We start from the raw sequence: 21,776 nt of genomic DNA on the forward strand, positions 1-21,776 counted from the left end.
CACCGCACTGAGGGAGCACGTGCAAAAATGCTGTTCCGTCCTTGCCACGCACCGCGGAGCTAGTTCATAATGCCTATCTTCGTTTCCTGTGGTTTCCCAGTAGAAAAATAGTCTTGTATTCTGACTGACAAATACCCCTTCAGCATGCAATAAAAGCGATTTGTAACGTCATCCTCAGTGTCCTCGTATGTCCACGTTCTAAACAGCTTGTACTCGATTTCTTACTGCAATTAATATACATGTTCTGTTCTAATTACTTCATGTAAGACGTTCATAACATCCGACGCCTTACACGATATATTCTTGGAAGCTATCAATGAAGAAAAAAATCCTGTATCATAGGATTCCTCTGAGGGACGGAAATGAAAGGCATTAAAAAAATAAAAGAAAAACAACAGCTCAGTTCGTCAGAGAATCTGACAATGGCGACATGTCTAATCGCCAACATATTTCCCCTTTTGGACAATATTAACTGGCAGTGTACCCATGGAGAGCTCGATCAAGATTAACATTAAGTACTGCAATAATAATACGCATGAGTCATTGTTTCTCCCTTCATTCGTCCGTCTTCGAAATGCTTACAATTTCATGGTGTAGATGATGTTCGTCTAGGTACCCTCAGAGCTAGGGTATTGTAGCAGTTGCGAAGACCAACTTGTTGAGACGACGAGAACTCGTTTGTTGACAATGCTAACTTCTTTGACGGGAACAGTGCGATTTTATTTAACTGTTGGTCCATTAAGGAAAATCACTGGCACAAACAAGTGACCGCACTATTAGTCTGACCGCAGACTGAGTGCAGATGCTCTTTCCCACAGCAGTGGAAAGCGAGGGAGACAGACGCATAGCCCACGCCGTCTTCCACCCCTGGGAGAGATCCCCAGAACTCATTTAATAGCAGACTGCGTGGACCTTAGGTCGTCCTTCAGGGACTGGAAGAAGTCAAAAACCTCGCGCCTGTCCAGGACTGAATCCGATTTGAGTAATGAGCCACTCGAAAGTACAGTCTCTGGCACTAAAACAATAGAGAGGAACGATGTATTCCTTACCAGTAATATTTTTGTAATTCATATTCTATAGTGAATCACAGCGATTGTCAATAAAAATTACAAATTTGGCTGCTACACTAAAGTTTAGTTTTCGCAACACACCATTATCGTAGCTGTATGCTTATTCAAATTTTACACAAGACCACGATTTTTTCTTGTCAGTATACTTCAAAAGGAAATTATTAGCAGTAGGTATTACGAGTGTCTATTCCAAAATAAATGCAAGAAATTAAAAAAAACTGTAACCTCTTAATTCTTGCTCTGAATTATGAATATACTCTACACAATGATAAAACAGTCTGAAGAATAAAAACAAATAAGATCCGCCGTTGTGGGCCCGTACAGGCCAATCGGAACAGACCCATCGTCTTGTCATCCTCAGCCAATGGTGTCAGTTGGATACGGTATTGAGGGACGTAGAGTCAGAAAGCCGCAGTTCCACACGTTATCGGCTATGCAGACCCTGGAGCCGGAAATTTTCCTTCAAGTTGCTTCTCAGTTGGAATCACGAGTGTGAATAGATCCCACGCCACTCCTCCCAAGGAGAAAAACCGCTCCGAGTACCGGGAACAGAATCGAGTCCTCCGTATGGCAAACTGGCAATCAGTCACGCTGACGTTCAGCTGTGGGGGCGGTCTCTGACGTATATAGTTACTCTTCAATTTAGTAAACTTCAAATTTTGAGTGGACTTATCTACGACGATGTTTTTGCCGTTCTGAGCAAGAGAAACGTGCTCGGTAATACCGTTTAATGTCCTCAAAATTTTGTTCATGTAGCACAATTTTTTTTTTATTTGCATCATGTTATTATTAGACACTGCATTTAGTATCAACCTCTGAGAATTAAACTGCTTCAGAAAAGAAGCAAACGTTTTTTGAACAAAATGGCAGCATGTGGTATGGTTCTCCTAAAGAGTATTCAATTCACTTCATCGCAGGTATGACGGTAGTAAATGCCGCTGTAGTTTTGAACAATAAACCTTTCTGTTTTAAAGTAGGAGACATATCAGACAGTGAACTTTGTTCGTCGCGAAAACTGAGTCAACAGCTGATAGCACTGACAGCTTTGAAGCGCCCCAGCAGTAATATACACAGTGTGCACACATGCACACACACTAGGATGAACGCTGTTGACTGGTGTCTGTAATATCGACGTACCGCTTCTGACGGTACACGCTCTACCATTTGCTCCCGTTACACGAACAGTATGCATTCCAGTAATTAACTAATATATATAGCGTTGCAGGTAATAGAACAGTTAGAAATCACACGAAGCACTGATGAAATAGTTTACGTGCTGAGACCCATAACACACAAACATTAGCGCACAGTGACCTGTTCACAGTCAACCGTTTTCATAAATTAATGTTAAATGGTGCCGTTTTATAAAGACAATTAGGCATCTACAAGCGACGATACGACAACAAACCGATGTCAATCACTCGTGAAACATCGTAAAAATGCCCTTTATTTATTTTTTGACATCAGACATCTGACTGGTTTGATGCGGGCCGCCAGGAATTCCTCTCCTATGCTAACCTCTTTATCTCCGAGTTGCGCTTGCAACCTAAGTCCTCAATTATTTGTTGGATGTATTCCGATTTCTGTCTTCCTCTAGAGTTTTTATCCTCTAACGCTTCCTCTAGTACCAAGAATGTCATTCTCTTGTGTCTTAACAGATGTCCTATCATCATCCTGTCCCCCTTATAAGTGTCATAGTGTTCAGAGCCAACCTTATCAGTATTTTCCACATATTCTTTAGCTCTCCGATTCTGCGCAGAACCTCCTCATTCCTTACCTTATCAGTCAACCTAATTTTTAACATTTGTTTGTAGCACCACATTCAAATGCTTCGTTTCTCTTCTTTTCGGGTTTTCCCACAGTCCATGTTTCACTACCATACAATGCAGTACTCCAGACGAACATTCTCAGAAATTTCTCCCTGAAATTAAGGCCGATATTTGATATTAGGAGACTTCTCTTGGCCAAGAATGTCCTTTTTGCCATTACTAGCCTGCTTTTGATGTCATCCTTGGTCCGTCCGTCATTGGTTATTTTACTGCCTAGGTAGCAGAATTCCTTAACTTCGTCTACTTCGTGACCAATATCCTGATGTTAAGTTTCTCCCTGTACACATTTCTACTACTTCTCATTACCTTTGTCTTTCTTCCATTTACTCTCAATCCTTACTCTGTACTCATTAGAATGTTCATTCCGTTCAGCAGATCTTCTTCAACTTCACTCAGGATAGCAGTGTCATCAACGAATCGCTTCATTGAATTTCATTTCCACTCCTGAACCTTTCTTTTATTTCCGTCATTGCTTCCTCGATGTACAGATTGAACGGTAGGGTCGAGAGGCTACATTCTTGTCCTACATCCTTTTTAATACTAGCACTTCGTTCTTGGTCATCTACTCTTATTAGTCCCTCTTGGATGTTTTATATATTGTATATGACCTATTTTACTCAGAATTTTGAACATCTTGCACCATTTTACATTATCTAACGATTTTTTTAGATCGAGAAATCCTATGAACGTTTCTTGATTTTTCTTTATTCTTGCTTCCATTGTTAACAGCAACATCAGAATTGCCTCTCTCGTGCCTTTACCTGTCCTAAACCCAAACTGATCGTCGTCTAGCGCATTCTCAATTTTCTTTCCCACTCTTCTGTATATTATTCTTGTAAGCAGCTTCGATGCATGAGCTGTTAGGCTGATTGTGCGATAATTCTCGCACTTGTCAGCTCTTGCCGTCTTCGGAATTGTGTGGATGATGCTTTTCCGAAAGTCAGATGGTATGTCGCCAGACTCATATATTCTACACACCCACGTGAATAGTCGTTTTGTTGCCACTTCCCCCAATTGTTTTAGAAATTCTGATGGAATGTTATCTATCCCTTTCGCCTCATTTGACCTTAAATCCTCCAAAGCTCTTTTAAATTCTGATTCTAATACTGGATCCCCCATATCTTCTGAATCAACTCCTCTTTCTTTTTCTATGACCTCAGACAAATATTTTCCCTCAAAGACGACTGCAGTGTATTCTTTCCACCTATCCGCTCTCCCAACTGCATTTAACAGTGGAATTCTCGTTGCGCTCTTAATGTTATCATCCTTGCTTTTAAAATCACCAAACGTTGTTTTAACTTTCGTGTATGCTGAGTCCGTCCTTCGCACAATCATTTCTTTTTCGATCACATTTTTCCTGTAGCCATCTCGCCTTAGCTTCGCTGCACTTCCTGTTTGTTTCATTCCTCAACAGCTATTATTTCTCTGTTCCTAAGTTTCCCGAAAAGTTTTTGTACTACCTACTTTCATCGTTCAATTGAAGTATTTCTTCTGTTACCCATGGTTTCTTCGCAGTTTCCTTCTTTTTACCTATGTTTTCCTTCCCAACTTCTGTGATGGATGTCGATTCCTCTTCAACTGTACTGCCTACTGAGCTATTCCTTATTGCTGTATCTATTGTCTTAGAGAATTTCAACCGTATCTCGTCATTGCTTATTACTTGCGTATCCCACTACTTTGCGTATTAATTCCTCCTGCGTAATGTCTTATACTTCGGCCTACTCTTCATCACTACTGTACTGTGATTTGAGTCTATGTCTGCTCCTGGTTACGCCTTTCAATCCAGTATCTGATTTCGGGATCTGTGCCTGACCATGATCTAATCTAACTGAAATCTTCCCGTATCTTCCTGCTTTTTCCAAGTATACCTCATCATCTTGTGATTCTTGAGCATAGTATTCGCTATTACTAGCTGAAATTTGTTACAGAATTCAATTAGTCCTTCTCTTCTCACATTCCTTGTCCCAAGCCCGTATTCTCCCGTAACCTCTTCTTCTGCTCCTACCCCTACAACTGCATTCCACTCTCCCATGACTATTAGATTTTCATATCTCTTTACATACTGTATTAGCCTTTCAATATCCTCTCTCTCTCTCTCTCTCTCTCTCTCTCTCTCTTTATCTTCAGCTTACGATGTCGGTATGTGTACCTGAACTATCTTTGTCGGTGTTGGTTTGCTGTTGATTCTGTAAGAACAACCCTATCGCTGAACTGTTCACAGTAACGCACTCTCTGCGTTACCTTCCTATTCATAACGAATCCTACTCCCGTTATATCATATTCTGCTGCTGTTGATATTACCTCATACTCATCTGACCAGAAATCCTTGTTTCTTTCCATTTCACATCACTGACCCCTACTATATCTAGATTGAGCCTTTGCATTTCCCTTTTCGGATTTTCTAGTTTGCCTACCACGTTCAAGCTTCTGACATTCCAATCACCGATTCGTAGAACGTTTTCCTTCTGTTGATTATTAATTTTTTTTCTCATGATAACCTCCCCGTTGTCAGATTCCTCCCGGAGATCCGAATGGGGGACTATTCCGGAATCTTTTGCCAATGGAGAGATCATCATGACACTTCTTCAATTGCAGGCCGCAAGTCCTGTGGATACACGTTACGTCTCTTTAATGCAGTGGTTTGCTTTGTCTTCTGCAACCTCATGCCGTTGATCAATGCTGATTCTTCCGCCATTAGAAGCAGTTTAACATCCCTAGGACAAGAGAGGGCCCTGAACGTCTGTCTGCTCCTCCGCCGTCTTTGACAGGGCCGTTGAAAGAATTTGGAGTGGCATATTATGCCGGAAGTCTTCGGCCGCCAATGCTGATCATTAATCAAAATTTAAGCAACGACGGGATTCGAACCTGGGATCGAGAACGTTTTGATTATGACTCAAAGACGCTACTCCTAGACCACAGGCGCAAACTAAAGCGTTTCTATCGGAGTACAAAAAATGTGAATATGTTTCTGTTTATTTAAAAGCCAGTGACTGAAAAGTGAAGTACCAACTGCCTCATTCTACCTTCCTCAATAGATTTAAAAAGTTTCACAAGAACTTTGGCATGAGAACATATTCGCGCTTTTTTTAACATGTAACTCACCTCAAACTCCTACAAATTCCCTTAACTGTACCTTACTCATACTCACTAGTCCATCGCTGAAGTGGCTCATACTCATCCGTTCACAACTACCTTTTGTCTCACTCATTCAGCCCAACTCACTGTCATTCTCTTCGTGTCTCTCAGTCATTGTCTCCTGTGTCATAGCCACAGTCCCCTTCGTTGTGTCCTTCTACTACAGTCACCTCTCACTGTTACTGTCTCCTCTTTGCTCTCCCTTACTGCTAATAACTCATTTCTTCTTTCCTACTGTAGCTGTCTCCTCTCACAGTCACTGTCCTGTCATTGTCAACCATGTTCCACTGCTGTTGTTTCCTTCGTTCTTTCTACAACACAGCCACAGTCTGCTATCTTCCAGTATAAATTACTTTTCCGTCTCTTTGCCATTGCCACTGTCCTTCTTTCTCAGCATAAAAAAGGGCTAATATTTTCGCTTGCCAAAACTTTTGGGAAAGAAGAATGAGACAGCTGGTGCTCCACTTTCATGTCAGAGTCTTTTAAATGAACAGGAATGTATTCTCATTTATTTTACAGTGATTCCCTTCTTTTCCCTGCTGCAGTACGGCATGAAACTCACATGAAAATAAATATATTGTGAGTAAAATTTAGGTATTTTACGTATCTAAATCTGAGATAAGGCATAATTAATTTTACAAATCAGACAGGATTTTATGTGCAAAAAATTTTGCATGTACTTCAGTACTACAGCAGGGGTTTCCCAGATGATAACGGAGACTCTTTACAGCACATTTCTCCGTGCTATGTCACTTTATAAACTACGTTTACGCTTCACATCGAGTTTTAGGTGCGTATTTCGTGTGTGCCAGTACGATAACTTTGAACCTCTTTATTTCGGAAACGTATAAAGATATTAAGAGCATTTTCGAACTTGTCCGAGATCTGACTTAGGAATACATTGTTAAAATTACAGCCGTTTTCTGTGCATAGCTGCCTCGGAAACCGCAGCTGTGGTTTGGTACCTAGAAAACAAATTTTGCGATGTTTCCCGATAACGGGTAAAGTTTTTGAAAACGGAGAGATGGATATTCTAGCTCAATGCCTATAAAAATACTCCTTTAAAATTTGAGCAACTTTCTGTTGTTACTTATTATTTAGGTACCGTCTCAAACTGGATTTTACATGTAGAGATAGGGTAACTTTCTACCTTGGACACTGGAAAAGATATCAACAGATGTTTGGAGATTCTTCGCGGTAGAGGCTTAGGAATATACCATAAGAATTTCAGCCATTTGCTGTGCGTAACCGTCATGGTGTCCTTGGCTGGGTTTTGGTCCTCTCATGACGGCGAAAATAGAGTAAAAGAACCACGTTTTGGGGTTTTCCGAGGAACCGCCAGTCAACTAATACGTCTCGTCAAGTCCATCGTAGATTGCATGAAACTAAAAAACAAAAAAACAACAAAAACAAAACAAAAAAACAACGTATCTGGTCCATTTGCCTAAGCAAGAGAATGTGTGTATATTCATAATTTGACCCTGTTCTATAGGATAGTGACACTAACGCAACCATTCCTGGCCCAAGGACTGTCCAAAACACTTGACCCTACCTTTTCATACCCAGTAGAACACGAGGTATGTGCACCGGAAAATCCCGTTTCCTTGCACGGCATTTACATACACATAACGTCGCATTAATACCGATATTATTGTTTACCATACAATGTCTCTCTCTCTTGAAAGCATCATATCCTCATCTGTTTAAGTTCCCGCAAACCACCTCAACGCGAGTGACGTATTCTCCACGAGAGTATACACGTACTAATATGAACTAAGTTTTACAGTTAATATGATTTATATAGGTGTTCGTTCACTTGTTCGAAATAGAGCCAAAGTATTCAATAAGTCATCGTATAGCATCACTCAGACAGCTTTGAAGAGATATTGCGGTACATAAAGCACAGGCAGTTAAAAATGTCAGGTAATGTACATGTCCCAAAACTTACTGGTTTTTAAGGGTAACGCCTGCTTGAGGGAGCATGAAATCTGAAAAAAAAGGATCACTAGACAAGCAATATTCTATCTGCTTGTAATATCGAGATAACGTCTTTGTAATTTTCTTCATGCTGCAGAATATTTTAAATTTTCGTTAACCTCTTATTAGAGGCCGCTGTAGTATTAGTTTCTGACATAAGCACTGATTTTTTTAAAAGAAAAAGATCCACAACAATTCTGAGGGTGAAATGGCACAATATTTTATGTTTTGTTAAAAAATATCCGGTAGAAGTCAGAGCTATTGTAATGTTAGTAAGTGCCGAAGTACCCCTATGGACACTCTCTACACAGTGCTACCATCTCATGTAGGATATTAGAAGAATGTATATGGAAATAATTGTATTAGCAACTGTCGCTAATGCTTTAAGTTTCATTGAAAATATATTTGTAACAAATGGAGACCCTTCTCCTTGCTTCCTGTTACAGATATGACAGTTTTACAGAAAAATGTGAAGTGCATCACTTGGTCGGATGTAGTGAAGTGCTACAACCTTTTATAAAACGGCCTGTACTACTCTCAGGACTAGAAATGTTTCCTTGTCTTGCCGTCATTGTCTTGGAGGGTAGGGGGGGGGGGGGGTGGCTGTGAAGCGAACAAACGCCTTAGCTGCCAGCCATAGCTTCCACCTCCAGTCATCGCCTGAACCACCTCTCATCGGTTTCTCCGACAGTCATCGTCACTCGTTTCTCTTGTTGCCATTCGTTGCCTGTGCCACCATTTTCATCACATGCCTGACACTGTCGTCGCAGAGGTTCTTCATTACCACTCCCCTCATTACCTACGATGTGCCAACCATCTTCACATACTCCTTTCCTCCCTATTCATCACCTCTCCCCAATTTTACCACATCCCCCATTAAATGAATAACTCAATCTGTCTTCCAGCTCAAACCCATTGCATCCGCAAACTCACCAGACCTCTCCCTTGCAGACAATATTACTCCAGCGTGTACCATTGGTCCACCGTCACAACCGCCGCCGAAGCCGCTGCCGCCACCACCACCACCACCACCATCACCACCACTCCCCCCACCACCATCGTAATCAGAAAAGCACCAGCCAACAGCATCACAGCCGTTACCGCTGCTTCTTTGCTCCTCTTCGCTGCAACCCTAACAAATCGCAGCCAGTAACCTTTTCCCCTTTTCTATATTTTTGGAATTTTGTGGTAAGGTCTTATGGGACCATACTGCTGGGGCCGTCGGTCCCTAAGCCCACACACTAGTTAATCTAACCTAAACTAACTTACGCTATGGACAACACACACACACACCCATGCCCCATTGAGGACTCGAACCTCCGACGTGGGAAGCCGCACGGACCGTGACAAGGCGCCTCAGACCGCGAGGCTACCCCGCGCGGCCCTTTTCTATAACTGGGTCCACTCTCCACTACGATCTCTTCTCACTTACTAAATAGCGTTGGTCATCAAGCAGGAAATGACTTCAGCATTAACTTCTTTAACTCAATACCTCCCAAGAGCTCGCCATAGAACGTTAGCTTCATCGCACCCTGTTCTTCTAAAAATGCCATCATTTGCTCGTCTTTATACGTTTCAACACCACTTTTATGTTTTGTAAACTGTAGGCCGAGAAACTAATACTTGTTGCTGGAAGCCTACTCCTCCATTCTGGAATTAAACGACTACAAATAAAAAAACACAAAATACTGCCTCACTTAAGCTATTCTTTCGTAGTGTAGTAAGTGAAATATTTATTTTTATTTAATTTGAGTTATTTAGGTGCGTCAATGATTGTTTGAAATTTGTAAGTTTGATAAATATTATAAAATTATTTAGATTTTTCAAGGAAGCTAAGGGGTCAAAACAACAAGCAGTTGTTACATTCTTCACTGTTTTGTTTTTATTACTATAAGTATATGTTTTAGACCGTAGCGATATCTTCTGTTCTGTTAGCTCTCTCTCAGGTAAGACCGCGGTTACATTTTGGTTTGTTGTCGAAAAGTGTTATTTGTGGAAGTTTCGTTTCGCACGAGTTACGAACAAAACAGAATCAAAAGTAGGCTAATCTCTGGTTCAGTTCCGCTGTTTATGGATTCAGTGTCAATTCAACATCAGTTAAACAATTTTCATGAAGATGTTAACTCCCAATCGCAGCACCGAATACCTTGCAACAACCTCTCTGACTTTCAGCGCGCAATCTGTCGCGAAAACTTCATTACGACGGACATAAGGAGTCAAGACATTTATTTTCAATTCTGAGTGCTTGAAATTAATTCTAACGAAAAACAAACAGCGTTTGTTCGCCGAATTAGACTGGGCTTGCTTAATAACAAGGCTTGTGAATAAACAATTTACGACGAGGTCAAGCTACGTTACGTCCGCCATTAATGTTTCAAGAGATTTTAATGAAGTTTGTGACTCATCCTTCCACGTTTAAATAAAAATAAACTGAACACGACCCTGAAGGTCGAATACATCGTCACCAGACAACTTAATAAACTAAAATTTAGCACACCCAAGAAAGACTACAAAAAGGAGGAGGAGCCATATTAATATGCACTTGGCAAATATTGCCGTGTTGGGCATGAAGGCATTGTTGTCTTAAAAGGCATCATAATGTTTTAACATGCTTCATAGTCAGTAGCAAGTGGAATTATTTTGTAAAATATTATCAGAATAGAACTTATTCTTAATGTTGAAATGACATTTATGCACTTAATGTTATTACAGCAGTCGTTTGAGAACGGCGTAATAGGCTGAAACAGCGATCCTGAAGAAATGGGAAATGTGGTCATTTGCTACAGCAACGTCTGTGGACGCTGATAAAAATAATCATTTAAAGAGAAACGAGTGTTTAATGGAGCACGGTTTTAAATCGGACTAAAAAGCATTAAGCAATTTTTCCTAACCACATTCAGATTCCTAACACCATACAGAGAGTCCTGAAATTTTATATGTTAATTTTTTATAGCTTTGACAAAACTTGTAAGGTATAAAACGAAAAAAAGGTAGAAACATGCTGCAATAATAGTAAGAAGGTGAAAGATCCATGCATCACTTCGTATGTAGCGTAGTAGTATGGGGGGGGGGGGGGGGGGTAAACCATTCAGGCATCAATTATATATTGCATGCCCCGACGTTTTCCGTTTTAAATCTTACAATTATTTTCATAGCTATTAAAAATATTCATAATCACAAGCTTTCAAAACTATTTGTATGGGGCTGGGAATCTATATGCGGATAGGAGATATTACGAGTTTCGTACTTCTATGTATGTTTTCAGGTGGGGATATTCAGCCACCAAGTAATTGATAAAATTCATGTTGAAACCTTCAGATGTTCTTTATTTTGCGCAAGTCACTACTTTTTCGGTAAATGACCATTGTCTAGGTTAGCTGGCATAAACGTCAGGAACAATAATAATTTGCTCTTTTGATCCTACGATAGTACATAAACATTTTTCACAGTAATAACTGTGTAGAATAGTTTTAATCCACAGCTAGTAGCACACTTGAGTGATGTTGAGTTGATTATGAACAACAACTATTGTTCGCAGTTATTATTCTGAAAAATTGTTTAGCTCAAAGACTAAATTACTTTTTTTTAAATTATGGTATAACTCTCCTATCGTTTACGCCAACTAAGCTTGAAAGGACGATACAAGATGAACATCGACAAAAGCAAAACGAGTATAATAGAATGTAGTCGAATGAAGTTGGGCGATGCTGAGGGAATTAGATTAGGAAATGAGACACTTAAAGTAGTAGAAGAGTTTTGCTATTTGGGGAGCAAACTAAATGATGATGGTCGAAGTAGAGAGGATAAAAAATGTAGATTGGCAATGTCAAGGAAAGCGTTTCTGAAGAAGAAACATTTGTTAACATCGAGTATAGATTTAAGTGTCAAGAAGTCGCTTCTGAAAGTATTTGCATGGAGCGTAGACATGTATGGAAGTGAAACACGGACGATAACTAGTTTGGACAAGAAGAGAATAGAAGCTTTCGGAAAGTGGTGCTACGGAAGAATGCTGAAGATTAGATGGGTAGATCATATAACTAATGAGGAGGTATTGAATAGGTTTGGGGAGAAGTTTGTGGCACAACTTGATTAGAAGAAGGGATCGGTTGGTAGGACATGTTCTGAGGCATCAAGGGATCACCAATTTAGTACTTGAGGGCAGCGTGGAGGCTAAAAATCGTAGAGGGAGACCAAGAGATGAGTACACTTAACAGATTCAGAAGGATGTAGGTTGCAGTAGGTACTGGGAGATGAAGAAGCTTGCACAGGATAGAGTAGCACGGAGAGCTGCATCATACCAGTCTCAGGACTGAAGACCACAACAACAAGCTTGATAATGGTCTTTGATCGAAACGAGCAGCGAATTGTGAAAAATAAAGGACACCTGAAGGTTTCACCACGGATTTTAACTAATATTTCGTATTCTAAGGTCAGTTTTAAAAACACGGTGTATAAAAAACTCACTTTTATTTAAATAATTGTTTTTTGCTTTTTTGTTCACATGATTCAACCAATATATTGTTTCTTGCTGTGTATATGTTACGAAAAGACCGCGAAAGTAAAAATTAGAGAGCTTCGAGTTCACATGCAGGCTTACCAGCAATAGCTCTTCCTATGAATCATTTGTGAATGCAACGGAGACGAAGGAAACGGCAGTGGCCCGTAACGTTCCCTCCGCCACACGCCAGACAAGAAGGCGAGTTAATGTTGTGTTGTCACACAGCTCTGAGCTACGTTTAACATTTCAGGTCTGTAGCTCATCGGGAAGTCAGAATCAACTGAAAAATTTGTCCCGAACAGATAGACAAGTAAGCGACCTAATAAAAACTCAGTGAAAACATAGTTTCGAAGCAGAAACTGTTATCGTCTGAGTGCACGAGAAACCGCAAACGATAAGCTTTGTACAGTGGCGGAAACGCAATTCGTCAGGAGGGCAGCGGCCGTCAGGTGTCTGCTGCTGATGGCTTATTGCGGCCTGGCGCATCACGAGAGCTATTAAATATTGATGTTCACGGCTGCAAGCTGCTGGCCAGAATTGAAACGTTAGTTCTCCGTTACGACAGCAACAAAATCATAGCGGCGGGCTACGGACCGAAGCTCATCATGCTTCGGACAATGAGGTGCTGTTTGCATTTGAAGCCAGTGCAAATAACAGATCGATGTGACTCGGAGGCATAGAGCAGAAGCCTGGACTAGATTAACAGTACGTGGAATGAGCAGGCAAAGTGTCATCAAATTGCGCACTACACCGGAGACAAGTTTGTACCTGCAAAATATGAACAGCCAACAAGTCGGTAACCTAATTAGGTAATAAGTAAATACTTGAATATTAACGGAGCATGGGTACAGACTATCAAAAGTGTAACAAAGACACTGCAAGAGATGTTCTCCATAAAATCATCGACGCAAAGCGACACAACTTTGGAACAGTTACCAAACGAGCCAATGATGCGAAGATACACAGTTTTCGCCTTTGGCTTGACTGAACTAGGTAAAGCGCCAGCGAAAGAGTGTTATCAGAATTTGCAGGTCGTTCGCACGTAAATAATTCGAAACTTCAGGAGTCGTAATTATGCCTCACTTTCTTTAATCATGAAACTGATACTTTTGAAAGGTTTTACTTTGCAGTTTATCAGACATGTCGACAAGTAGGTTAACAACGCCATTATATAGTCGTCCAAGTTTTACACACAGTGAATATAAAAAATATGTGCTATAAAATTACTGAATAAGATTATGCCTCTTGCTACAAACGGGTAAACATGTTGAATCCAGCAGCCGATCTCGTTTCGATTATTAGCGTTATAATTGTCTAAATGTTGGCGTATGCTATTTACTACCTGGTGCAAGTACTCATCGACGTCCAGTTTGAACTGTAATTGTCGTTTGACAGCGAAACTTGGTAGATATACTAATGCATTAATACTGAACTGCCGTATTAATGCTGGAAAATGTTAGTTCCAGTTTTGGCCACCAGACTCTAATTTGGCGCTGAACAGTATCTCGTCGACGCCTCCGGTGGTCGTAACTGTGTATGCGGCTGTTTATAATAAAATAAACATTATGCGTTTCTCACTTGTTTAGCCTTTTCTGTCCACATGCCGTTTCTAGTCCATTACATATGGAAACATTTCTGTAAGTCATTCTTATTTGCATCTGGTGGCCAAATTTTTTTTCCAGTATAAATCGGTTCCTCAATAACACATTAGAGTACCCATCAAGTATCGCTGCCATACGATAATTACAGCCCAAAAATGGTTCAAATGGCTCTGAGCACTATGGGACTTAACATCTATGGTCATCAGCACCCTAGAACTTAGAACTGCTTAAACCTAACTAACCTAAGGACATCACACAACACCCAGCCATCACGAGGCAGAGAAAATCCCTGACCGCGCCGGGAATCGAACCCGGGAAATTACAGCCCACACCAGGCCTCTGTGTACAGCTGCATTTTAATTATAACTACCCATTTATTACGTATCAGTCTTACTGACAGTTTAAATATGAAAATTACTGGCTTCGGTATTTTCTGTGATTCACACTTTTCTATTGCAAACGATTATTACTCTATTGAATACGCTACCAAGCTTCAGTTCTTTTATGTGATAAAATATTTTCTCCTACGTTATTGTTTCATTAATTTCGTTAAAAAAGGGAGAAAAGCTTGGAATTAAAGTAAATCGGAAAGATACGTCGTAATTAAGAACCACACCTGTTATCCATTGTACAGTATGTAGCGAATACTACTTTAGGTGTCACTCCATTTCTACTCATTCCTTTTGCGTTCGTTACTAGTGCACAGGTAGGCCCTGCGTTTTTCAGAATCTCACGACGACATACACCAGATGACTCCCAGACATTCTCACCGCCTCTTTGATTTGCATGGTTTCTTGAGACGAACTCACTACGTACGGCACACTTCATAATGAAGATGAAATTACATGTGCATTTCGAGTGCAGTTACGTAAATCACAATGAGTTCCCGATCCTGAATGAGACCACCCGGCCTGTGTACACTGTTCAGTGGGCAACAATCCACGAAATGTCATTACAAATGAATGGTGCCTACTCGTCATGCAAGGGCCGAGGGTTTAGAAAAAAATAGAATTTTTACACGGTTCTGGTGAGCGAGGTGGCATTCAGGTCAACGTAATGGCCATGCAGCCGTTGTGGCAGGGGGAAGAGATACGAGGCTTTGTAGGGTCGAGTCTGTAAACGGAAATTTTTCTTATTTTATTTCCAGTTATTATTTGCACAGTAAATAAGGCCGCAATAATGGTCAGTGCAATGGATGTATTAATATTTTCTCAAAACGCACGAAAAGGAAAGGCAAATGAAAATTCGAGATTGCAAATAAATTTCCATTAAGGGACTTTGAGACGTACAGGGAAACTTCGCATATAACATTATATACTTTCATTATGCTATGTTGCCGATTTACTCGCGCTAGGGTGATATTCCCCGGCAAAGCAGCTGGAACGATAACTGTCTCAGCATCTTGCACAACATTATAAACGCCGCATTTTTACAATTACATGTTATTTTAAAGCTTCTACACAAAAAATAAACTTGGTTTACATTCATAAAAGGTTCTGTATCTTCGCACAGTTTGGCGGAAAATCACGCGTAACATATAATTTCACCAAATATTGGCGAAAATAACAAGTCATTTAAAACTGAGTTTATTATCAGACTGTCTTATAGGGATGCGATTGCTTTTTCTATATCAATGGGCGGATTTTACTTGCGCTGACCGGTAAGTTATTGTTCGCGTACAATTGCCGAGGGCTGTTCAAAGACTAAAAATAAAATTAATGGGGACAACTGGGAGCGCTGTGTCGATATAGACAGTACGCTTCAACGGTCTCCAAACGACGAATTTGGCCTCTAAGCTTTCATTACGAACAATAATATGAACTACTTAAACCGTGCTGCGGGAATAAAATGGTTAGTGGACACATCATGTTGGGTTACGAAGTGACACTTACCTCTAATAGTCATGAAGAAAAGAGTTGGGTTGATATGTAAGGAAGAGGCCAAACAGCGGAGTCACCGGTCCCATCGCATTAGGGAAGGATGGGAAAGGAAGTCGGCCGTGCCCTTTCAGAGGCACAGTCTCGGCATTTGTCTGAAGCGATTTAGGAAATCACAGAAAACCTAAATCATGATGGCTGGACGCGGGATTGAACCATCGTCCTCCATAATGCGAGTCCAGTGTGCTAACCACTGCGCCCCCTCGTTCGGTAGGAGTGACCTTCACAATATCTCACTTTGATGAAACCTTGTAGTACTTATAATAATGCTCTTTGTTCCCTAAAGCATAACCCGTGCTACACAATACATTTTATGTCCACCAGAAAAAGTCGCAGCAGCCTGTTTGATTGTCCATTGGTGCAATGCTACAGCCTGAATTGTTGTTATCTGCATCTGCGTCTCATTCATAGCCCGCAAACTACCGTACGCTGCATGCCCTAGGATACGTTGCACCATTACTAGTCATTTCCTTTCCTGTTACTCTCACAAATGGAGGGAGGGAAGAACGGCAGCCTATACGGCACCGTACGAACTCCGGTTTCTCTTATATTGGCCTCGCTGTCCTTGCGATATTTATGATGGCGGAGTCATCTGACAATGGCGGTTCCCTAAATTTTCTCAGAAGTGTTTGGAGAAAAACAACGTCGTCTGCCCTGCAGGGATTCCCACTTGAGTTCACGAAGCATTTCATTTGCCTACCAGATTGCAATGGGGATCCGTCCACCACGCTATAGTAATTATGACAACAGTAAATTATGTAGGTAAAAAGCTACAATGCCTACAGCATGCAACACTACATCCAACCCAGCAAAGTCAGTCATGTCGAATTAATGTGACCACCTGTCAAAAGCCTGAATAACCACCTTTCGCAGCACAGAGCACTGGGAGATGTGCAGGAGGAGGAGAGTCAATGAGGTTCTGCAAGGTACTGACAGGGACGTGGAGCCGTGACAACTCCAGTGGCTTTTTTAGCTGCGCTAGGTTTCTCGGATGAGGATTGCGTATAAATTCGGGGAGTTTGGTGACTTAGCGAGCACAGTAAATTTGTCCGGACGCTCTTAGAACCACGCTCGTACACTGCAAACTGTATTGCACGTTGCATTGTCCCGCTGGTAGATGAAAAAGTGTCGAGAAATAAGGAACTTCATTCAGGGATGAACGTCAATCCCATGGATAGGTGCATACTTGTGTTGATCGATTGTGCCTTCCGGTATGAAGATATCGGCAGGAGAATGCGACGAAAACATTCCCCAGGCCATACTGCTGCCTCCTCCGGCTAAGGACCCTTCCGACGAAAGCTGCAGGGTGCCTGCTTTCCGACATTTTATGCTGTACCCGCCAACGGCCATCTGTGCGATGGAGCATAAGACTTGACTCATCTGAAAGGCCACCTGTCAACAGTAGACATCTACAGTAGATGCGGTAGTGACGTGTAAATCCCAGCCTTCGTCGTCGACGTACAGCAGTCAGCGTGTGTGAATGAACCAGGTGCCGGTTGTGGAGGCCCACAAGCAGCAACGTTCAATGAACTATCATTGAGGAGACACTGCTGGTAGCTCCTTCGTTCATTTGGGTGGTCAGTAGCTCAACAGCCGCCGGTCACCCATGTCATCTAAGGCCCATTGCACATCACAGTTGCATCGCCGCCAATTTTGGAAATCGCCATTTTTCCGTGTACGGTATACTTTAACGAAGGCAGCACACCAACACTTCACATGTTTCCACTCTTGACCTAAGCCAATGATCATACCATTTTGGAAGTCTGATAAATCACTGCGTTTCCTTTCTACGACCACGAATGCAGTATTTTGCGCGTCCTCCAGACACACTTTCCTTCACTGCCACTGCTGCCATCTGCGTCTGTGAGAGGCTATTGCATGTCGACGACGAATATAAGCTGTGGTCATAGAAGTGTGACTGGACAGTGCACTAATGACACGATAATGGACTATGTCAAAATGTAACTGAATTGCGTATTATTTTGGGATCTGCATGGTAGAACACCACTGAAATAATAATCTTAATTATGAAAGCTAGCTGTATTGAGGGCATAAACAACACCAGACATTAAGCACACTAACTTTCATGGCTCTTCTAGTATTGTCTCCATTTAGCAGACCAAGTACCTGCTGAAGCAAAGATTATCAGTATTGATATTTCTGAAGCAACAAACGCTTTGGGCTTCAGGAACGCGTGCCTTTGTTAGATTGGTAAGCGTGGGGAACGAAGATTTCAGGCGGTACGAAGACGCATGTAAGTTGCTGGTGTGAATAAACCTTTACCATGTGATCGTGAGACGGACAGAACTCACGCGTGATGAGCTGCGGTGTTAGCTGTGGGTAATGTAACCTCAGTTTTCTTATACGTGTTTCGCAAGAGGGCTTTTGACCATTTCTATTCAATTTTTGGATACATGGTTGTGGAGATGAAGCAGTGATTAGTACGATTACTCAGTTATTCAAAATCAGTCTTAATCGCAATTATTTATTATTATACCACGGTAAAATAATAATAAATGCTATTAAGACTGTTTTTTAATGAATGATACCTATTCAAAATAGTTCAAATAGCTTAGGTACTATGGAACTTAACATCTGACGTCTTCAGTCCCATAGACTTAAAACTACGTAAACCTAACTAACCTAAGGACATCATACACATCCATGCCCGAGGCAGGATTCTCACCTGCGACCGTAGCAGGCGCGTGGTTCTAAACTGAAGGGCCTAGAACCGCTCGCTCACGGCGGCCGGCTCATTTCTGTTACTTTTTGTATCCGTTAGTACTGAAGATACATTCCGGACTTACTCTAGTTGCAGAAGTTAGTTTTCAAGAATCTTAGCGTGCTTAATGATCTAACGGTATTACACACGTTTTGTGGCCCACACGGACGTCATTGCCTTCGCTATTCGTTCTTTCTATTTTCTGACACCCATTCTCGAAGTTTTTCCAATGCCTTTATGAAATTACAATCATTGTCAGAGTTCACTTGGCGTCCAATTTGGGAACATGTGGTTATGCATTGTGTTTCTACAATTTACAGTCATGCGCACGCTTATCTTGTGACTGCGTTTATGTTCGTGTTAGTATAGATTAGTTTGAAACTGTGGTTACTGATTACGGAACATCCACTTCATAGTTCCGCAATACCAGAATCACCTATTCCCGTGGTCAAATTTCGCGTTTTTGTAATAGGTTCAATTACTGGTACGTACCATCTCATACACCGGGTACATAAATGTTCTTCCTGTTTTAGTCAAGAGGTACGATAGTCGGTGTGTGAGTCTATAAGATGCGAGACAGGTGCACATATTCCATATTCCATTGTGCAAATAAACTGTTGATTCAGTTCAGGCTTGTGATTTCAGGACTATAAGAAAAATTGATAATGCGCGTAAGTTACGGACGTCACCCAGCGGTAGAGGTATTGATTCTCAATAAACAAATAAACAAGCTGAAGAATGGAAATTTCAGTCTTGCTAGAATTTGCGTAAATAACTACTTACTTATATAGTACTCTCCCCCCCCCCCTCCCCCCGCCATCATATAAACCAACAGCTACATTTGTGAATGACAGGCGAGCAGCACACTCAAGACTAAAATTATCAATAAATGTAGATGAACATAAATTCCTGTCACGTGACATAATAATATTACGAACGCAGTGTCACCATATGGAAGGAATGGAAACTGCTCACAGAAAATACTGGGAAAAGCTCCAACAATTTCTTCCTAATAATAGTTGGAGATTTTCATCGAACGCTGCCTACCATTACGCTATCGAAGCCAACCAGTGAAGTAAACGCCTGCCTAAGACTCTCTAACGTCAGACAGAATGTGAAAATAATCACACTTACAATAAATTGAATATGTTGATCAGCAATATGGAAGATCACTCCCTTACTGTGGCGTCAACTTGAAGGAGTCGAACACACAGCCTGTCCTACGTCTCGCGATCGTGGGTTTGAATCGCTCGAAAATTTATTCATTTTTAACCTCAAGATTAAATTTTGTAAGAGAAACATAAAAGAGAGTCTGTAATCCAATGCAAATTAAAATCACAAAAAAGTAAATCGTTTATTTCATAATAAAAAAGAACTTATATTTAATGGTTGCCGCTAAGTCTGCCCGAATGAAAATGGTTGAGGCAGCTGTTTCTCAATAAAGTTAAATACCGCATTCTATGCAGTAAATAAAACTGTTGTGGATGTGAAAGTTTATTCCATCACAATGGTGCTATTTGTCTGCACTCGTCTTTCTCCGACCTCTCAACTGACAAGTCCATTCAGATATAGGCGTACCCACTATTTAATCCTGTCACGGTCATTGGGGTGTTTGTGTCCCATGATAAGTTATCAGAGGACAAGCGCGAATTTGCTGCTTGTTACTATGTAACAATGTCGCACTGCTTAAGGGAAGCCTGCTAATGCTTTGCAGAATTCCTGTAACTTCAGATTGCATCTGTAATTACAGCACGTAGATAAATCAGCTGCCCTTTTGGTCGTATCGAATTAGTTTGCGCTTGCAGATAGACAACACAAAGGACGGATTTGCAAAGGGGGTTGCTGTCGCGCCTTCGCGAACAATTCATGTCAGTTAATGTACTCCGTGACAACGGTACCCATACTGAGCAACTGAGCAACAAATGTAAATTTTAAACTTGGAGGAACGTTCTTGTTATCTACTGACATGTGCTTGTTTTTTATGTCTTGTAGTATTTGCGCACTGTTTTCTAAAACACCAAGTGTATTTAAAAGTAATCCTATATCTCCCACACCATAGTGCTTGCGTAAACTAAACGGCGAAAAGCATTACTTGTCACTACGACGTTAATTAAAATAACCATATATTAATGCTTTCACTCTGTAAAAAGTTGATACTGTCGCGTAAGAGCTACTGGGGACTCCAAACTACGGTGCAGCTCTACATTTTAACGTTAACAAATTCAAAGGCTGACCAGGAATCGAATCCATGACCCACCAGTAGATGGTAGTCTTATCTACATAGCTTCTTTGAGAACGCAGCTTTATCTAAGGCACAGTCTGTTACAAAATGACAGGTGCCACATGCAGAATCAAGATTGTTTAGTTGCTATCAGGGGAATGGAAGGTGGGATATGGATCAACACATTGTGTAATGTGCCGCAGTAGATGGTTCGCAGGTCAGCAAATAACAATAACAGTATTTTAACGCTTCTAATAATATTTTATGTTGAGAAGTCTGTAATGAGGTAGGGAACTAGTTCTGTCCGGAGGCAGAAATGTTGATTATTCCGACGCAAAATGAATGTGATTGTGAAATTGAAAAGCCGTGAAAAATATGTGCAGATACAGTGCAGCCAACTTGAAGATTTTGAGAAGAGAATAACATTACGTTAAGTTGCTATGCATTGTTTAAAGTTTCCATTAAAAACGATATCGTCAGAAAACTACATGCTGTGAGCAGTAGATAACACTGAAGTCACGGTCAGTTCTTCAGTAAAGACAATAAATATGTTGCTAACTCGTAGTGCTGGTTCACTAAAATACATTTTTGTACAAGTGTACTACTCTCGATTGACAGAGATCTGCGATAAAAAAATAAGAATAGCAAAACTGTTCTTAACGTCAAGGACATTTGTACATAAAGCAGCATTATGAAAGCAAATATCGTCAGAGACTATTATCCAAGAGCTGTAATGCAATTAACTGGTGTCCAGCGTCATCCAAAGGCCTTGCAGAATCTGTATCA

The sequence above is a fragment of the Schistocerca gregaria genome, chromosome 3 (genome assembly GCF_023897955.1).
Source record: "Schistocerca gregaria isolate iqSchGreg1 chromosome 3, iqSchGreg1.2, whole genome shotgun sequence".
Lineage (NCBI taxonomy): Eukaryota > Metazoa > Arthropoda > Insecta > Orthoptera > Acrididae > Schistocerca > Schistocerca gregaria.